The following is a 21,919-nucleotide window of genomic DNA, read 5'->3' on the forward strand; positions in this document are numbered from 1 at the left end:
AGTTATAATCCAGGAAGCCGTGATACTAATATTGCAAGTTAAAATGCTTTAGAAATAATTGGAGGACCGTAATTAAAGTAAAAACACCCACCCACCATCACTACCTCCACAAAATAAGCATGCAGGCGATACATTTTCAACACATTGTCAGCCAGGTAGGAAGAGAGATGGATAAAGTAACCATCTTTAAGGCTGCTTACACGATCAGTGCATCCTGCTATTTTTCCAGATCAGTAACTTTTAATGCCTCATGAGTCCTTTTCAATGTCGGGTGGTCCTGGTAGTTAACTGGACTACTAACCAAAAGGTCGGCAGTTCAAAACTACCCAGCCATTCCATGGGAGAAAGATGAGTTTGTGTGCGTCCATAAAGATTTACAGCCTTAGAAACTTCTCTTTAGAGCCACTATGAGTTGAATTGTCTTGACAGCAGTGGGATTCTTTATAATGCCTTAACATGTGTAAGAAAAGTATTAGCTGAAATATAGCCTCATAGTCACTACTTTCTAAGAAACTATCACACTAGGCAGGGAGGACTAACAGGACAACAACGGGGCAGATGTGTGCCATCCGTGCATACAGATCTGGCTTGGATTCTTCACTTAATTCACCGGAGGACTTTAGGCAAGACTTTAACCTCTCTTCGCCTTACTCATTTACAATAAAGCGAAACTTTTAATAGCACTCCAATTGCAGAGTTGTGCTGAGATTAAGAGAGTTAGCATAGGTAAAATAATTAGCACAGTACTTATCACATATTAATTGCTCATTAAACATTATCGAACCCCTATAATAACATTACCATCAAGAAGACTATATTTCATTCATTGCAGGCAAATAAAAAAATACAGCCCTTAAAAAATAGCCTAACAATTGTAACGAATATTGTCCTTTATTTCAGCACCTATTATGTGGGACAGGTACTAAGACATTATTCTACGGGAGCCTCCATTCTGAACTGTGAAAAGACATGACAAATGAGGTTGTGCTTTCTGGAAAATAAATGTAAACAGATTCACAAGTTGAAGAAATGATTGTTCTATCTTTCAGGCTTGACGGGTCTAATTAATTAAACATGCAGTTTAAACAAAATCTTCTTTAGTGACTAATAATAAATAGGGCAATTCTAAGTTTCTAAAACGGGAATAGAAAAAGGAAAAATCCCGAACATAACTGTCCTCTCTTTGTAGAATGTGTGCTTCTTAGAGATTTACGCTTCTCTCCAATTTCTACTAGGCTCTGAGATGGGGGAAGAGGAGAAGCTGGCCAGGCAAAACAGGCTCATAGACTTAGAAATCAGAATTATGTTTCTAACACTAGTGCAAGTCATTGAGTTCATTTTAACTCAAGAAAACCCCAGGTGTTTCAGAGCACAATTATGCTCTACAACAGTTTTAATAGTTAAACCTTCCCAATGTAGGCCACCCAGCGTTGCGTCTAAGGACCCTCTGTGTGGACTTAAACGTTCATCCTTTTTGGTTAGCAGTCCAGAGCGTCCATTCTGTGCACCCAGCAAAGGTGCCCTAACATGAGCAAACATGAGGAATTCACACACCGGTTTTCATTTACCCACTACCCAGGAATCCATTATGTAAATAGAATTATTTGCATCTGAATGCTAGTAACAGGTGTGCCCACAAAAAGTGTTTAACATTTAGAGCATTCTTTTAATTTGATTCTCCTCTGGTACACCAGGGAATTGTCTATTTAAAGTAATCTTCCATAAATTATTTTGTAATGTAGAATATCTTTTGCCAAATGAAAAGTAACCCCCTGATATTTTTTTGTGTTGCTAACTTAAATTTGGATGGATTGAGAAGTTATCTTAACTTTGGAAAACATCACATTTTGGGACTGGTATTATGAGAGAAAACAACAGGGTGGGGATAGGACGGCTGAAAGCGCTTAGGGACAACTGGGCTCTGCAAAAGTGAGCAGCCATCAAAGGTGCAACCATTGGCCTCTCCCAGTCTAGCTGAAGCAATTAGTTAGCCCAGTGCTCTCATGGATCATGCCAACATGTCTCTGAGATGCTGAGCCCCAAAGTTACCACTACCAACTACTCTGAATGGGATCATATTAGAAGGTCCTAGATTTGGGGGGCGGGGGAGGTGTTACCGGTCAGACAGAGGCTGGCAGGACCCTCAAGCATAAGCCCCTTAGTCACCCTTCAGCTCTTGAACTGAACACCCCTGCCCACCTTGCCCCAGCTCATTTTTCAGCCGAACAATAGACAGGTCTAGAGGAGAAATAATAACGTTAGGGAAGTAAGCACGCCTCAGAATAATGAACCACTTGAGACTAAAGGGGCAGCACTTATCCAAGGACCAAGTTAAGAAAGGTTATTAAAAAACAGAGAAATGGAAATAGGAAACGCAGGGGGAAAGTGGCAAAAATGACAGTCCACTGAGGGATTGCAATGATGAGCTAAAACAAACGTCGTATGTAGGACTCGTTGAATGTTAAATTGATGATCGGCTCGAAAAACCTTTACCTAAGGCAAAATAAACCCCCAATTTTGTATTTTCTTTCAATGGTGATATAATACCTAAATGGCATAATTAAAACAGGGGTAAAACATGCATTAGCAATATATACATTTATATTGTACATGTTTAACACAGGTTCTTAAAAATATTTTCAAAATTAAACTGTGAAAATGCATGAATGACAAGGCGGCTGTCCTGTTTTCCTGGTTCGTTGCTTCTCTGCTCAACAGCAAAGAGCCACACAGGAACCCAGTGACGTTTTGGTGAGTCAGTAAGGAAGAGTCTCCGACTGAATGTTATTGTGGTAAAGTAAGTCAATGTGCACGTGACTCATAGCATTGTTTTTAATCAACTCTTAAGAATTTGAGGGGAAAAAAACACATAAAATGTGGAAGCATCCTGCACTAAGGGAAATTTTAACAAATAAATGAAAATATAAAAGGGTGGAGAGCATGGGGCTCAAGAACGTTTCAAATTAAATCAGGTGAGTTATACTGTAGTCACTAATTGTCTTAATCTTGCAGAAGGACTGGAAGTCTCCCAGAATGCTCTGCTATGGGGTACAGTGAGATAAGAGAAAAAGGCCCAGACTTGTAACCCCTTCTTTAATCAGCTGACCCTGCACAGTGACCCCATATTAAAGATCAGCAGGAAATGGTTTTCAAGTTCAGAGAATAAGCGAGATGCACCCCACGGCGTGAACTAAGCAATAAGCTTTCAATAAGGATGTGCTGATGAAATGTGACGAACCACTGAGCACAATTTTGACATATATTTCTTTAAAGAGGGGCTGGCTTTCGCCCTCGTCCGGTCACTAGTAACCCCCATTTTCTGCCAGTCAGAGCCAGAGTGTGAGTGGCCCATACTAGCCACATCACCCACAGCTTTCCACGGGTCCCCATTTTGAGTTTGCTACCCATAAGCACAGATTTCATGACCCCCCCACTTTATAAGGCTGGCTTCTCAGGTTCACTGTAGCTTATTCCTTGAGCTTCTTCTCAGGCCTTCTTCCCCTTAAGAGTCTGTGTCCCGTCACTGGTAAAAGAGCTCGGGTCAACCTGTGCATTTGCTGCCTTTAGCAGACATTGAAAAGAACCATTTTTAGCATGTGGATCAGTTTTCCATCTCTTACCTAATTTTTGTGTGTTTCTGTTTGTTTTGTTTTCCAAATCAAGCTATGTCTATGCCCACGCAGGAAGAAAGAAGCTATCTGTGAATGGTGAAGTTTAAAGACATTTTCAAAAAAACACATTTTATAAATGTATTTAAGATCTATGACTATCAAATAAAGTTAAAATACTATATTGCACTGAGTAAACCAAGTTATGCATAGTCATTACCATAGAACAAAACCAAGTCTTTACATGGTGATGTCTTCAGGGAAAAATAAAATTTTATGGGAAATAACATCCAATGTAAACAGTCATTGATATATTTCCAGGGTTTTAACAAATTCTTTTTTTTTTCTTTTTTTTTTTTTTTTTTAGATCAGGGGAGAGCGCAAACGCAGTCCCCCACTACCACAAATTATGCAGTCGAGTTTCCCACATTTGGGGAAATCGCAGGGGTCAGCACATCCGGAGTGCAATGGATAAGCCTCGCCCTGGGAAAACCACCTTCGTGATCACGGTATCTCTCTGCCAAGTAAGTATGGTTTTAACAAATTCTATGCCAACTCCAAGGAGGCTTCATTGTGCAGTGGTTACGAGTTGGGCTGCTGATTACACACGGTCAGCAGTTCAAAGCCACCAGCCACTCCATGGGAGACAGACAGGGTTTTCTACTCCCATAAAGACTACGTCGTAGAAAAGCCCAGGGCAGTTCTACCCTGTCTCACAGGGTCCTGTCTCCTGAGGCGGCAGAGACTCTATGACAGTGAATGTGGTTTGTTGGGTTTTGGAACCAACGATACACTTGAATTCAATCACAAGATTCACTGATTTAGATAAAAAGTCGGTCCTTTGATAACTGATGGACTACGGATTGATATTTAAAAATGTAAACATTAGGAAAATATATAAGAGCAATGAAAGAAAAACAGGAACTGAAAATAAGTGCTTGATTATATCGGGCCACCGTAATCTATCTTCATTTTCAGAGTTTCTGAGGCTATTAACAGTTGGCTAATATCTACAAACAATGTCAAATGTGTTATATATAAAGCATCAGAATAAAATTTTACTTCAGTGAAATGAGAGCATTCATTTAGAATACGCTACTATTTTACACCCACATTTTAATTCTTCACAAGATGATTATACCTAAATATCCAACTCTCTGTGTTGGCTACTGATGCCATAGAAAGCACAGCCACATGAACTAATCAGGGAAACTGCAATAAGGAGTTTAGAGTTGGTTTTAAAAGGCATAGAGGATGCTTGATACCTGAGATTTTAAATACCATTGTGAAGGTGGGTGAGTGCAGAGTGGAGACTCAAAGTCCATCGACAGACAACTGGACACCCCCTTACTGAAGGGTTGTGGGGAAGAGATGAGCCAGTCAGGCAGGGTGCAGGGTAGCAACGATGAAACATATAACTTTCCTCTAGTTCTTAAATACTGCCCCCCCCCAACTATTACCATGATCCCAATTCTATCTTACAAAACGGAGGATGTACATTGGTACAGATAACAACTGGAAACACAGGGGATCCAGGACAGATGACTCCTTCAGGACCAGGTGTGAAAGGGACGAGGCCTGGAGGGTGAAGGGAAAGTGGGGTGGAAAGGGGGAACCGATTACAAGAATCTAGGTATTGCCTCCTCCCTGGGGGAGGGACAGCAGAGAAGAGGGCGGGGGGACATGTCGGACAGTGTAACTTATGACAAAACTATAATAAGTTGTGAATTATGAAGGGTTCATGAGGGAGGGGAAAAATGAGCAACTGATATTAAGGGCTGAGGTGGAGGGCAAATGTTTTGAGAATGATGAGGGCAGCAAATGTACATATGTGCTTGACACAATGGATGTATGTATGGATTGTGATGAGAATTGTACAAGCCCCCAATAAAATTTTTTTTTTAAAAAGGCATAAAATAATGAAGACCAGGAAATTTTATCTTTTTTTTTAACTTTCAGGTTTCTGCAAAACTGCAGGGTTCTCTTTGCCCTTAACATGCATTGATTTGCTTTCATGATGTTAATCTGTGACCTTTTATCTTTTTAAATAACTGACTTATGATCCACACCTTTTACACATGTGGTTTTGTTGCTTTGCAAATTGGAGTCACAATGTCATACATTATTAAGAAGACAAAGTTCCCATTGATTTTGTCATTTTCAGGAAGCTGATAAAAATAATTAACTACATAAACCTGAGTGTGGCAGGCCAAAGATACCTTTGATTGAACTGCTCAAATAAAAGAGCTTTTAAAAACACATGTGCCCCTGCCTGTGTCTGGAATCATAGAAAGTAACAGATATATTGGTAGTATTTTTTATGTAGCCTCAGGATCATTTTAATTAAAAGCCATGCAAATTTTTAACAAAACCTATTGATTAAATAAAACCTACATACATACTTCCATCAAAACGACCTAAGCCAATGTACTCTCTCACTAGAGAAAGGGAAGGAGCTCGGGTGGCACACTGTGTGAAGCCAGCAGCCCTCCCAGGGAGAAAACCAGGACTTTCTACTCCATTGACGAGTCAGTTCTAGTCTATAAAACTCACAGGGGCCGTTCTGCCCTGTGCTTCAGGTTACTAGGAGTCGGCGTCAACTGGATGGCAGTGGGTTTTTTCTTTTCTTTTCTTTGAAAGTTAAAAAACCTCTTCCCTATTTTACTCACATGCTACCCTATAGAATTAACCTAGACCTTGAAGGTCTGTGTTGTTGTTGCCGCTGAGTCGGCTCCGACCCCTAGAGACACCACCTACAAGAGGGTGACACACTGCCTGGGCCGACACCAGCTTGACAATTATGATGTTTGAGTCCATCCTTGCAGCCCCTGTGTCAATCCATCTTCTTGAGAGTCGTTTTTACACTGATGACCCTCAAGTTTACCAAGCTTGATGTCCTTTATCAGGAACTGGTCTCTGTGCCTTGCACATTCAAGCACCCACAAAAGTTTCAGGGAAATCTACTCCGAAATTCCCTAAAGTCACGTAACAGGCAGATAGAAAGGAGGCTGAAACCAAGTGCACTATGCAAAAATTAAAAGTATGTCTTCATAAACCCAGTAGGCAACAAAGTATTAGTTAGGTCCAGAGTAAACTGTCCTTTTAATTATAAAACATCACTAACCAAACTAGCTGCTATATATTTCAAAGTTGTAAATATAATCTATCCAAGTCAATAATATACTCATCCCAATAGACTTCCCTAATCCTAGGAATAACTATATTTCATATTCAAAATAAAACAATTACCAACTGGCAAATTCCCATCTTCATTGATTGGAACAATTTTATCACTGTTTTTAATTTCCCCAAAGCAAACAAAGCACTTTCCGTTGAAATGACAAGGAAATGGGGAGTTGTAGGCTTCTTTGGGAGCGTGGAAGACATGGGAAGATTTATGGCATTTTATCTCTAAATGGAGTTTCATGACAACATTTAGAACAGTTCAACTGACAAAGAGGGAGAGGGGCACACATAACTCAGAAATTACTAAACATCCCTCCCAAATCCATTGACATATTTTATTATCTCTTAATTCCATTTTCCATGAACTTTTAGAAGGTCCCTCGTATATCAGCATTTCCTCTTAGGATAAGAAATACAAAAGAAGGTATTAAACAACAACTATGTTGACTACTCATGAAATCCATGGAATAATATAACAGAAGAACTAAACCCCAGCACCCCCAAGTCAATTCTGCCTCATAGCTACCAAAGTCTTAGTACATGTACAGGTTTTCCAAGACTATAAGTCTTTACAGGGACAGATAGCCTCACATTTCTCCTGCATAACAGAGGGTGGGTTTGAGTCATTGACCTTGTGATTAGCAGTGCAACACTAACACAACAATGACAACAGGGCTCTTGAAAACAAACTGAGAGAACCCAAATGCCAACTATGGGCTTCAGTTCATAACAATGTACCAATATTGGCCCATTAATTATAACAAGTGCATCACATGAGAACAAGAGTAACTATACCAAGAGGGAGAAAGTGTAGATGAGGGTTCTGACCTTCTATCACAATTTCAAGGTCAATCCCAAACTGCTTTTAAAAATAAAGTCTGACTAACAACAATGAGTAGGAGAAAGAAGAAAATGTTCCAGAATTGACTACAGTTGTTTTCACAAATCTTCCTAATATGACTGCAGTATTCTAGTGCATGATAGGTGAATCATGTACCAATAAAACTATTTTTTAAAGAAAAGGGTTTGGGGGAAATTTTAAAAATAAAGTTTGTAAATGGAAAGTGAACAAAAAAGAATTCAAAACAGGAGCTAAATAGGGTCAGGATACCTGATCATGGTGAGAAAAGCTTTGTACAATTGGTACAACCACTGTGGACCCAAACAACATAATAAATCCACACCTGCAACATCTCCTGGCTCATAATGCATGGTGCATAAGTTTAAAGGAAAATAAATCAAAATTAAAATGCTGAAAGATGTTAGGACCATGCATTTACCACTTTTAAACCGAGTCAAAATGGAGCTAATCCATTCACAGACAGTAATTACGACCCCATCACCACCTTTTCAAAGAGGGACACATACACTCTGTGTCTTGTTTAGACCTCATTAACGTGGGATAAGTTCCATGCAAGGAAAAACCGATTTTACATACCACACTAGATTCTAATCACAGCTAAATGTAGTTACTAATTTTATGCTCGTGTAAACATCTGCAGTACCTAGGTCAAGGTTCCTGAGCGATACTATGTCTGTATAGACCTAAAAGCATAAAACCAACTGATCACAAATGTATTACCTTATTCATGGGAATATTATTCTAGTTTTGAACACATTTTTGTTTTATATAGCTGAGCTCTACTCTGTTGAATATACTGATAGCTCGAGACAAACTCAACTCTACAATTAGCAATGTTATAGCATGGAAAAGCATGAGATACAGAATCTACAATTATCTTAGGGCCAAGGAATAATTTCAATGATGGGTGGTAATCATTACTGAGGATGAGACAGGAACTCACTGCCATCAAGTTCATTCCGAATCTCAGTGACGCTATAGGATTCAGGAGAACTGCCGCTTGTGGGTTTCAGAGTAGAAAGTTTCATCCTTCTCTTGAGGATTGGCTGGACATGCTGTTAACAGCCCAAAATGTACACCACCAGGCTTCCAGTTGGGATGACCAGAATACTGAGAGTTTAGGGTAGAGTTGTTATTAGTAACTAATGTCTTTTCCTGCCATCAATCAATGCAGACTCACAGCCGCCCTACAGGACAAGGCAAAACTGCCCTTGTGAGTTTCCAAGACTGAGACTGTAACTCTTTACAGATGTAGAACGCCCTTTCTCCAGAGAAACAACTGCTGGTTTCAAACTGCTGACCTTGCTGAATGCAGCCCAAGTGTAACCAGAACACCATCAGGACCCCTGTCCATCTCTCTCTCTCACAGATGAAAATTCTCTTATTTGACTTCATTCACTAATTAATCTGAAATGGTACTCTCAGATGAAGAATTTCCGAGTTTTAATTAAGAGTGAAAAAATAGTCCTGCAATAACTGAAAATCAACCTAGTATGTTTTTCATTCAAGCACAACAAAGATGACTATTAAGAAAGGGATCATGAAAACATTTTGATCTGTGGTATAAATAGTAGGGCACTGTTGGCAGACTTTCATGCACCCCCTAATCACCACAGTTGATAATAAAACAAGTATTTATAAAGCCACGTTCATGAGAGCGTAGACTGAATAGAAAAATATAAACTGCAGTCATGATTACATACCTTCCTATATGCATTGGGGAGATGCAAGAGCTATATAAGGGACATGAAAACTAAATGAGGCATTTTGTTTCTGGCAATTTCTCAAGAAATTTTAAGTTAATAACCTTAGTAGGAAATAAACATAGATTTATGATATTTGTTGAGAAATAAATACAAGTGAGATATGAAGGATTATTTTTTAAGTCGTAAAATACTTTCAAACTGCACATTTAAAACTGTGCAGTTACCATGGTTCTTTGTCATTATACTGAAGGACATTCTTAATGTGTCATCGTTTGGGGTTTTTTTTTTGGGGGGGGGGCTTCTGGGGTCCTCTAGGCTACTTTATTCTGGGATTCAACTCCATATGCAATGAAGTGAGCAAGTATTTCCCAACTTCTGTGTGAATAGTTGGTGTAATTTCTTAGTCTATATCATATTCCAAAATACCTTCTTTACACTAAGGGGTGGAAAAGGTGCCTCAGAGACATTCCTAGGGGCCCTGGTGCTGCAGTGGTTACATATTCAGCTGCTAAACCATAAACTAAGGTGCCCTGGTGGCTTAGTGGTTCACATTGGGCTGCAACCTCCAAGGTCATCAGTTCAAAACCACCAGCCTCTCAGCAAAAGATGGGGCTTTCTACTCCCATGAACCACTTCAGTCTGAGAAACACAGAGAGGCAGTTCTAGTCCATCCTGTTGGGTCACTATGAGCCAGCACTGACTCGACAGCAGTGAGGGTTTTGGTTCGGTTTGGGGGGAGGAAACCAAAGGCCAGCAGTTGGAACCAACAGGAGCTCAGCAGGAGAAGCCCGGCTGACCTCCTCCAGGAAAGATCACTGCTGTTCTTAGGTGTTCTTAGTGACCCTATCTATGCGCAACAGAAGGAAACACAGCCTAGGCCACACTCCTAATGGTTCCTCTCCCGAGCCCGTTGTTTTGGCTGCTGCATCATTTCATCCTGCTGAGGGCCTTCCGCTTGTTCACTGCATCTCGACTTCACTCAACATGAGGTCCTTCTCCGGGGGCTGCTCTCTCCTGGCAACATGTCCAAAATGTGTAAGACTAAGTCCCACCATCCTTGGCATAGTGATTATGCTTTGAGCTGGGAGCCCCTAGGCTGGCAGTTCTAAACCAACAGGGCTTTCCACTGCCATCAAGAGTCATAGACTGGGGAACTCACAGGGGTTCCTGTTCCTACTCTACCCTGTAGGTGCCCTATGAGTCAGCCTGACTCTTCCTATAAGGTCACTATGAGTCAGCACGACTCTTCCTATAGGCTCACTATGAGTCAGCCCGACTCTTCCTATAGGCTCCCTATGAGTCAGCCTGACTCTTCCTATGAGGTCACTATGAGTCAGCACGACTCTTCCCATAGATTCCCTATGAGTCAGCATGGCTCTTCCTATAGGGTCATTATGAGTCAGCCCAACTCTTCCTATAGGCTCCCTATGAGTCAGCCCAACTCTTCCTATAGGGTCACTGTGAGTCAGCCCAACTCATCTTATAGGCTCCCTATGAGTCAACATGACTCTTCTTATAGGCTCCCTATGAGTCAGCCCGACTCTTCCTATGGGTTCCCTATAAGTCAGCACAACACTTCCTATAGGGTCATTATGAGTCAGCCCAACTCTTCCTATAGCTCCCGATGAGTCAGCACGACTCTTCCTATAGGGTCACTGAGTCAGCCCGACTCTTCCTATAGGCTCACTATGAGTCAGCCCGACTCTTCCTATAGGCTCACTATGAGTCAGCCCGACTCTTCCTATAGGCTCACTATGAGTCAGTCCGACTCTTCCTATAGGCTCACTATGAGTCAGCATGACTCTTCCTATAGGCTCCCTATGAGTCAGCACGACTCTTCCTATAGGCTCCCTATGAGACAACTCAGCTTGAAGACAAACAACAGAACATATGTCTTTTCACTTTCCTTGCTGCTGATCTTACAGAGTAAATCCAGTCATGACGCGCATAGGATGATCGTGGATTTAATTATCACCACCCCCAAGGTTTCTGTTCATTTTAGACTAAAAGGCTTTCTTTCACAGAGGCACTTCCCCCACGTTCCTTCTTAGCATAAGCTGTTATCATAGCTTTATCTTAACATGACCCTCATAGTCACCGGCATATGCTTCTCCTGAGATTGGCCCCTCCACTCCTGCTCTGGCCCCTTTGGATTCATGCCCCTTTGGCCAAAGGAGTGTCAACTGATTCAGAGCTGTCTGTGGGGGATCGTTTCTGAAAAGTCTGCTTTGACATCTCATCAGTTAAGATAATTAGGAACAAGTTACTTCGTTCTGGTCGTAATCTTTTTAGTTCAAAAACTATGAAATCCTAGCAGTAACAGCTCTATAAGTGACAGGCTGGCCAGCTCATTCCACTGCCTTGTAGAAGAATCACAACACAAAGCCTTAATTCAGTGCACGGCATTCTCTCCCATCACACAAGAAGAAACCAAGCAAGCAGATCACAAACAGAGCACACACAACTTGAAATTTTAACTCATTAAAATAGCTATAGAGACAATAACTAGATTAATAATGTCCTAGAGGCATGGCAGGGGAAGTTGGAGGGAAATGGGGACCTAGCAACAACGCGTGTGAGAAAGAAGAAACTGTTCTAAATTGACTGTGGTGTTGATCATACAACTCTTCTTAATATGATGGAACCATTATGATATGTGAACTATATGTCAGTTAAAACTATTTTTTAAATACCATTGGAAACCCAGAGAGTACAGTTAGTTCTTGGTAACTTAGATTAACTGGACATAATTCTAATCTAATTTTTCAAACTGATGTTTCTAAGGCCTGCTAGGTTTCCCAAGAAAATAGATGCTGTGCTACTGTGAATGTCTATTTACAATAGCAAGCGAAGACCTGTGTTAAGTGACTTCATTTGTTTGTTGAACAAAAATTCTAGTGATTTCCCATCTGTTAAACTCTCCTGGTCTAGAGATTAGCAGTCCCAAAGGTACTAAACTCAATATTTACCACAATGAAAAACATAACACTGCAATCCAGGGGGGAGGGTTATTTTTTTCCTAGTGCCAATGGATATCCCTAGTGTAACTACATCAACAGAGAGGGCAGCATATGCACAAGAGCTTACAAGTGAACCGGGCACTACTGTCTTCTACGTTTGTGGTATCTTTAAAATATTCCAACTAGAAAATTACCAGTGACTCTCCAACAGTGTTCTTCCTGGCTAAAATGTTACCATTATGAGATCACGAACTATTTCAAACTTTGGGAGGATATTACTGTCAACGACCACCGAGACGGCATCACACCAGGAGCCACAGCTCACGCTCCTTACATGTGTTTCACAAGCACCACCTTGAAAGAAGAGGCCTCACACCAGCTGCGGTCACTCCCTCAAGAAGGGGGCACAGGGAGAAGACCGTCCACTGGATGCCATGCCACACGGAGGCAAGGTTGTGACAAATCAACCTATGCTCCACGGGAATGCAAAGGGAACCTTACTGGGAAATCGAGTGAAGACCAGGGAAGGGGAACATCGACATCTTGGAGGAGACAGTTATATTTCTATTGGTGGGTAAACGGGGAGGAGCAACCTCACATCAAGAAGGGACAGCCAACAATAATGATAGAGAACCCAAGGGCAGAATAAACTTGCTTCTAGATTTCTGGGGAGGCACTTTTTAATTAGTTTCTATCCAACCCTGGGTGAACCACGCCGGGGACTAAGCGCTAGGATGACCTTAGATGCTGACCTTATGAAAAGTATGGCAAGCCCATAATCCGCTCCGGAGGACTCGATGTGGAAACCCCACGGAATGAGTGGGCCCTCATTCAAAATCACCTGTCGCCTCGGACTTAAGACTGAAGTTCCCTGAAGAGAAACTGACAGCCAGCCCAAGATTACGGACTCGGCAGTGGGTAGACTTTGGCTGGGATCCCTGACCCAGTGGGCATCCAAGGAAAGGGGACCCAGAACCCACATATAGTTACCACCTTAATGCCCTCCTTACATTAGTATGACATGTATTAATCTGATAGACAAGGAAATGCCCTTGTAAGGAACGGTGTAGGAAATTTCCCCCTAGTAGTGACCCCCATGCTCACTGTACACAGAGCTCAATCAATTAAGAATCCAATCTGTACACGGAGTGCAGTTCACAGCTGGACTCTATGCACATCACCTCCTTTTCTTAACAGTACCTTAAATTCTATGCCATCAGACAAATCATGTTGTTTTCAATGGAATCATCTTATACCCCATGGGGGGTGACTATTGATGTTTTTTTGTCATTCCATGAAAATAAATCTGCAAAAGCAAATCAGAGTCGTACAAAGCCCATGGACAAGCGGACGGACTCAGGGCTCCCGCAATCCAAGAAGAGTTAGTTCTTATACCAGGGCCCTGCTCGGTACTTGCCCTCATGAAGTGATCACTGAAGATATGGGTACTGCAGCAAAGAAAGCAGATGGCAGCTATCCACCAACTGGAATAGTGTCTGGTGTCTTAAAGGCTTGTGTTCAAACAAGCAGTGAGATATAAAAATATGTGAGATGTCAACTAAATCCACATGGAAGAAACACACACGCCCGTGTAATCCAAAGATGACAAATATCAAAGCCAAAATGATGAAGCTAAAGGTATCAGAGCTTACCGTAAATTGTGAACACCTTATTTGTGAATGGCTAAAGAGGGCAGTGGGAGCCCAAAACCCAACTGCAGAGTACAGTCGGGAGATGAGAACAGCTTTGCCATCAGAGATGATTGTTAACTTGATTACGGTGAATGGAACTACAGTATAATATGCTACCTGGTCAGTTGACCTCCCACTTGGCCCATCCTGAATTTGCTAGGTTTAAATCTCTCTCACTTTATACCAGGACAAAAATTGTCCCTCTAGCCGATTTTAATATTGCTGGTGGCCTTTTATTCCTTCCTCTTAATTTCTTTAGTTTGTTTTGTTTTATCATTTGTTATGTTCCCCAGTTTATGAAACACGAAGGAGTGGAGGCATAGAGACAATAAATGACGCAAGGGACTATCAAGAAGGGAGGAAGAATGAGGGGAATTGGGAAACAAATAATGAAAGTGAGAAGGGGAAGGGAGCGATGGAACTGATTGTGATGATGTATATACAACTCTTTAAAAGAGTTAACTATGGAAGTGTAAAATAGGTGAATTTTATATCAATAAAAAATAGGGGGAGGAAACTGCATAACAAAGCTTAAACCAAAAATAATATATCTAAAAATAATGATGACACAGCAAAGTAAAAAATGAAAGAGGAGAAAAATTAAACCAGAAAATCTGGACTATAGGAGGAAACTGTAATTGAACACAGGGCTCTTGGCAAGGATGTGTGAGGCTAGGTATTCCTGGCTGCCAACGCAAATAGAAAACCTGAAATTAGTTACATCATGAGCCAATGTCAATTTTAGATGGAAAATAAAGCTAGTTGTTGAAAAATATGTCGTGTATAGAATAATAACGTTCCCTTCAAAGAAAAAGAAATGTATACACACACGTGTGGAATACCTACACGCACCCTCTCTACTAGGGTAAAGACAAAGCAGCGTGCCTCCTGTAGCATTACCATATTCTACGTGCTTCTCCGTGATTCTACTCTCCTTTGGAATCCAACTTCAAGACAGCTCCAAACTGAAACCAAATCAAGGTCAATTAAAGAGAATGAGAAGACAGGTGAGCAAAGAAGGAAAAGAAAGCAAATAAGGGAACAAGAGATAGAACTTTTCAGAATGACTCACCAGAAGCAAGTGAAAAATCCAAATATATTCAGTTCTATCCTGCAAGCAACTATGATCCCAAGTTATGGCTTACTGAAGTAAGCTATAAAGATGACTATAAAAAAGTCTGGAAATATGAAGAAAAGAGGATTTATGCCACTGGAGTCTATCTTCTTTATTAGCTTCATCATTAAAGGAAAACTTTCTTGGGGAATTCAGTTAACTAGTATCTATCTCATTAACAAGCATAATAAACACAACCAAATACAGGGAGTGGGTTTGCACTTTAATGGAAGAGGAGAATTTATCAAGAACTTGCAAAATATCAAAACTTCTCACTTTCTATTTGTAAAAGTACTTTTGCACATATTATCATTTTCCAAAAACCAAACTCATGGCCACTGAGTCGATTCTGACTCACAGTGACCCTACGAGACGGGACAGACTGCCACCGCGGGTTTGCCACTGCAACTCTTTATGAAGACAGGAAGCCACATCAGTCTCGCGAGCAGTACCTGGGGGTTTACCCTGCTGACCTTGTGGTTCGCAGCCCAACGCATAACCCCTAGGTGCTCCGTGATCATTTTAAGTACTTAAAATTCATATGTATAAATTAATAACAAATGCCAACATATAGGGTCAAAAGTCAAAATCATTCTTATAAAGAGAAATCAAGTAATTGCTTAAGACATTTAAGGGAAGGACCTGGGGTTTAATGATAAGCAAACATTTTGGCCAATAGCCCCCTTTGGGGAGGGGGGGAATTCAGTGCCTCCCAGCAATTAAATACTTTGGTACGATAGTGCATAATACAGGACAAAATGCAGGTGTCTGCTTTTGCAGCCCCCTTGGATTGTTCTAGCACCCCCTTCAGAGGCAGTGCCACCCACTGAGGGAAATACTCCTCTAAGAGGTCACAAGCCAAAGAGATGAAGAACCAGACTTACGGAGAGGAGCCCTAGTGACACAACAGGCTAGTTGAGCAGCCAACTGGAAATTCAGCCACTCAAAACCACAAGTGTTCTTTGTGAGAGAAAAGTGAGGCTTTTTACTCTCCTAAAAAGCTACCATCTCGGGAAGCCATTGGGGCAATTCCAGCCTGTCCTATAAGGTCCCTAAAAGTCAGAACTGACTTGATGACAAAAAAGAGCTGCTAATTATAACGAGGGGCATCAATTCAGAAACTACTCTCGTACCTAAGGGAGCCGCAGAAGACTGTGCAATGGCAGCCACAAATAACTGCCGAGTTACATTGTTACTTGTTGTGGGAGTTACATACCAGATATACTCGTGTATAAGCCACGTTTTCAGCACATTTTGTATGCATTTTTAGTGATAAAATTAGATGCCTTGGCTGATATTCAGCTCGGCTCATACTCGAGTATATGGTAATCTGGTGCCAATTTGAGGATTAAGAGTGTAGGGGTGGAGTCTAGCCTGTCAATCATTGTATAGCCAATGAGCCCTCTGTGTAAGCATAGCCTTCTCCTGAGGATTCTGGGAACTCCTGTATTTCCTCCTTGGAGGTGGGAGACTCTTTCTCTCAGCTCACTCCCTGCGAGATATCCCTGTGGAGAAGAAACATGGGAGAGGCTGATGGAGCCAGACCTCTGGAGCCAGAGAAGCCATGTGGAGACCCCTGCCAGCGCTGAGATGCTTACAACACCACTGGATCCACAAGACTTCCCACCCACTGGCCTGTGATCTTCCTGCATTTGACATGATTGCATGTGTTTCGTGAGTCTGAAGAGGACTTTATAGATTGGTATCAGACATAAGGGCTACTATCAGACTTATGGACTTGCTCTGGATTGGGCTAGGATGTTTTCTCAATACTCAACTGCTCTTATAGCTAAAGCTCTTTCCTGTACACACGAGTCTCCTGGATTTGTCTCTCTAGTCTACCCAAACTAACACACGTCATCAAAAATTTAATTCTCCACATTAAATAATGATTTTTCTAATTTACACAGACCATTGAATACATATTTATCATACACTTAGATGGACTATCCAAGAGGAATGAAAACATGTTCCACTGCAACACCTTTACACGCATGCTCATCACAGCGTAATCCATGATACCAAACAGTAGCAACAACCCAGATGCCTACCACCTACTCTGGCTATGTACCATGAAGAACAACATGGCACTGAGCATCACTAGGTAGTAGAAAGGAAAGACCAAACTGACATGCTACCGCATGGACAACCCTTGAAAACATGCTAACAAAGTAAAGAAGCCAGTCACTAACAGCCATAGATTGTCTGATTCTACTTCTATGAAATACCATCCCAAATGGCAAATCTGTAGATACAGAAAGTAAATCCGGGGTCTCCGTAGCTGGGAGGATGGGGTACCAGGTGATGATGGCTAACGTGTGTGAGGTCTCTTTTTGGAGTGATGACAGTGGTCTGACAGACACTGTGGGAAGAGGTACCCAACTCTGAATATACTAAAAACTGCTGAAGAGGACACTTTACATCAATGAACCATTCAGTACACATTAACTCATTAAAGCTGTGTTAAGAATAAGTCTCTCCCCTCCATTGTCTTCTTCGAGCCCTACCTCATAAACGCTAATAAGTCACCTCCTCCGTACGCTAGTTCACCTGTGGAGAACTAGTGTGACGTGTGTCACAAGCTGTCCAAGAAACAGCCTCATTGGACCACACAGCGTGTTCCTGTTACCAGGACTTGGGGTACATCTGTCAATCGGGTCACAGCTTGATGATGCCCTGCCTTCTTAAAAGAAGAAACTGGAAGCTCCCTCTCTCTTTTCCTGGCGACTGGAACTCTGCCTGCCCCTAAGGGCAACCCCATGTGGGCCACCTGACCCTGACAGCTGTCCATGTTTCCACCAACTTCTGATACACACAACTCTGGCCTGTGCTCTTCCTGCTTCTTGGCTACCCACTGTGCACCACGGGCACTGCAGCTACAGGAGTCTGAACAGGGGCTTATGGACCAGCATGAGACTTTGGGACTTGAGTTGGACTGGGCTGGAATACCTTCCTGATATACAATTACTTCTTGATCTAAAGCTCTTTCTTATACATGTCTGTCTATCACTGGATTTGTTTCTCTAGTCAACCCAGCCTAATAAGCAATGTTTCCTTCTGTTACTCATAAGGCTGCCATTGGTCAAAACCATCTCAATGGCCATGCCTCTTGACCAGTGGGACAGCTGCCTATTTGGTCACAAATTCCATGCATGGACTTGCTCTCAATGTGCTTCCTCGCCCGTCTGTTTGGCCACTGTGCTCCTACAAGATGATCCTGTCCTCTGCTTAGATTTGTGCCTGAACCACGGGAATCTCCCAGGACCACACCACCTTTCCTGACAGACGGGTTGATCCCGTGCCCCTAGATCCCTGTGCCAGCAGAGAACACATGGCCCTGCCCGGTACACGGACATAGCTTGAGCTTGTAGGGTAAACAAGGGCAGAGATATTTTTTGACAAAGAGCAAATAAAGCATCTTCTAAAGTCTTTTTTTTTTGTGTGTGGAGAGTATAAAATAAACCCATTTTTTAAAAGAAATTATCATATGGAAAGGAAAGGGAACAGAAACAGGTCACTAGAAATATCCGGTCAATTCATCAAACAGAGCTCAAAAGAATGACCACGTGGGACAGCACGTCACACGGCACGTCACACGGCACGACACACGGCACGTCACACAGCGCGTCACACGGCACTTTCACTGCTTTTCCTTGTGATGACGACCTGAGGAAAGTGACAGATTCACGGAGACAATGCCCTCCCTGGAAAACAGTAGGTTATTCAAGCTACAGATCTGAGGAAACGGTATGTTTGTGACCAATGTTGAGAAATAGGAGGTTATATTTTGAGGTTGTTTACTCCATAAGAAATACATTATCTGACTGAAGAGGTGAATGATTTCTAAACACGGACTTCCAATTTATTTTGTTAATATGTCTCATGATCTGGAACTAAGTATTTGATAAAGTGCTGAATTGTGGCACGTATTAACTGTTTGAAACAAGACCAAAAAATAAAATAAAATCATAACATTGTGAATGAGGGGGAGTGCAGAGTGGGGACACAGGGCCCATCCGGGGGAAATTGGACATCCCCTTACAGAAGGGCTGCGGGGAGGAGAGGAGCAAATCGGAGTGCAGTGTAGTAACAATGATATATGCAATTTTCCTCTAGTTCTTAAATGCTTCCTCCCCCCCCCACTACCATGATCCCAATTCTACCTTACATATCCGGCTGGACTGGAGGAGGTGCACTGGCACAGATAGGAACTGGAAATACAGTGAACCCAGGACAGATGAACCCCCCAGGACCAGTGGAGAGAGTGGCGATGGCGGGAGGGTGGAGGGAAGGAGAGGGAGAAAGGGGGAACAGAGGACAAGGTCTACATGTGGCCTCCTCCCTGGGGGACGGACAGTGGAGAAGTGGGTGAGGGAGATGTGGGATGGGGTAATATATGATAAAATAATAATAAATTATAAATTATCAAAGGTTCAGGGGGAGGAGAGAGCGGGGAGGGAGGGGGAAAAATGAGGAGCTGACACCAAGGGCTCAAGTGGAAAGCGGGTGTCATAAAAATGATGAAGTCAACATATGTACTAAAGTACTGGACACAGATGACGTATGTACAGATTGTAATGAGTTGTATGAGCCCCTAATAAAATGATTATTTAATTTTTAAAAATTTGTTTGAATCATACTTAGTGTGTTAGTCTGGGTAGACTGGAGAAACAAAATTCATAAATACTCATATTTTATAAGAGAGAGTTTTATAAAAAGGGTCATTGTACATTAAGCATCCCAACTCAGTCCAGTCCAAGCCCGTAAGTCCGACATTAGCCCATGTGTCCGACATCGATCTACAAATTCCTCAAACTCACAAAACAGATGCAATGACACCAAAGGCAGGAGGAAAGCCGAGTCAGTGAACGAATAAGCATCTCAGCACTGGCAGGGGTCTCCATGCGGCTGCTTCAGCACCCAGGGCTGCATCGGGGTAGGTCCATGTGGCTTCTCCTCAGGGATGACTCCCAGGAGGTGAGCCTTCCCAGCTGAAGCAGGGAACTGACTAAGGCAGCTGCACCCTGGTCTGACCATCAGACAGCAAGAGACCTGAGAACTAGAAAGGTGAAGCTCACCAAACCATTTCTCGCTCCACCCTTCAATTAATCCCACATGTGTTTAATGGCCAGGTTGGCACAATAAACCTAAACTATCTCACTTAGCAAAGGTAGATAAGTCTTCGGAATATAAAATGATGGGTATTCTTACACAGCACCTCAAGCTTTTGTAAAACTTCCTCATTGGCATGACCTCATCACTGAGATGAAGTACAAAATAAATGAGGCTCACTATTAGTAGCCCCCAGAGAAGGGAGTTTGAAGAACAATAGTTAATGAAATTCCCTATCTCTGCTATTGAGAAAGACCAGCTAAAAGTCTGATGATGGTCCTCAGAGGTAAGGATGGGGAGGTGCTGACTCACCTACTTTGGCCATGTTGTCTGGAGAGGCTTGTATAGTAGGGGGCCAGCAAAAACGAGGAAGGCCTTCAACAAGAGGGACTGACACAGGGGCTACAGCCATGGGCTCCGACGTAACAATCTTAAGGATGGTGCAGGACCAGGCAGTGCTGCATTCTGCTGTGCACACGGCTGTTATGAATTGGAACCAACTCAACGGTACCTGACAATAAGGGCAGAGTGTCTGTGAATGGGTACAGTTACTTAACTGAGTGGGTCCTTGCTGGACATTTGGGTATTGTGGTAAATTTTCTTTGTTTTTCAGAATCCTGGTGGCATAGTAGTGATGCTTTAGGCTGCTAATGGCATAGTTAGCAACTCCAAACCACCAGGCGCTCCTAGGAAGAAAGAGGAGGTTTCCTAGTTCCCTAAAGAGACACCATCCGAAATCCAGGGGCCCATGCTACCCTGTCCAATATGGTCACTTATGAGTTGGAAGAGACGCAATGACAGTGACTTTGTTTTGTTTTGCTTTTTGAATTGTGCAAAGGGCCAATGTGCTCGATTATTAACTAGAAATTTAGAAGCTGGGGTGCCTTGGAAGAAAGGTCTGGGGTCTGTACATACAGCACTAATGAATGCCTCACGGACCACAACTTATTCTCACACCACTGAAGTCAGGGAGAGGTCCGACAGATCCAACAGCAGCTCTCTCTGGGTTGGTTTGGTCTTGTTCAAATCTGCATCTTTCTACTATTTCTTAGATATTAATTAGGAAGCAGTGACCTTCTGTTACTGAGCTTCCGTCACTGTATCTGCAAAGGTTTCTCAGCTTGGGGGCTCATTTTCAGTTTCCTTGGAAAATATAATAAATTTTCAAATGTCGGCTTAAAAGTTGGGTCCAATTATGATACAGCATGCAAACAGCGTGAATCGTTTTTAGAAAACAAAGTTTAAAACTGTATAAATAAAAGAAATAAAAAATGTGCATCCATATCCCTTAGACGGGTTGAGACCTAACTTGTTGCCAAGCAGGAATGAACTGAGAGGAAATAATTCTCTGCTCTGATTGGGTTCTCTCAAGATAACACCAGAGGCTGGAAGGCCCCAAGGGAGCACAGAAAGCTTACTACTAAGGCACTTGCTCTCAAACTTCATTTCTTTCTTTGATGGGCCCCGGGACCTCTCAGTGCTTCAGAAGCCAAGGCACCTGAAAGACCTTTTCCTCCACATTTGAAGGGTGGGTACGTCAGTTCTCTCGGATTACTCAGAAAAGTCCAGGATTACTTCACCATGGAAAATGTAACCTCAATTCCTGCTAAATCATTCCCCCTCATCTTTTCTTGCTCAGCGTGTTAGTGTGCTGCAGTGAAGTGTAGGCACGCATTGTCT

General features: G+C 42.2%; 1 protein-coding gene and 1 non-coding gene across 2 annotated transcripts in view; both read right to left on the reverse strand.

Annotated features, from left to right (window-relative positions):
* Positions 1-21,919, reverse strand: part of UTRN (utrophin) — a 619,010-nt gene that overhangs the window by 236,660 nt on the left and 360,431 nt on the right. The gene's annotated exons all lie outside the window — the stretch shown is intronic.
* LOC115871105 lies at positions 3,978-4,140 on the reverse strand. Its single transcript, XR_004047089.1, has one exon. It is a non-coding gene; the product is annotated as a U1 spliceosomal RNA (small nuclear RNA).

This window comes from Echinops telfairi, unplaced genomic scaffold, assembly GCF_000313985.2.
Source record: "Echinops telfairi isolate 266 unplaced genomic scaffold, ASM31398v2 ScPeMD7_3533;HRSCAF=4204_0, whole genome shotgun sequence".
NCBI lineage: Eukaryota > Metazoa > Chordata > Mammalia > Afrosoricida > Tenrecidae > Echinops > Echinops telfairi.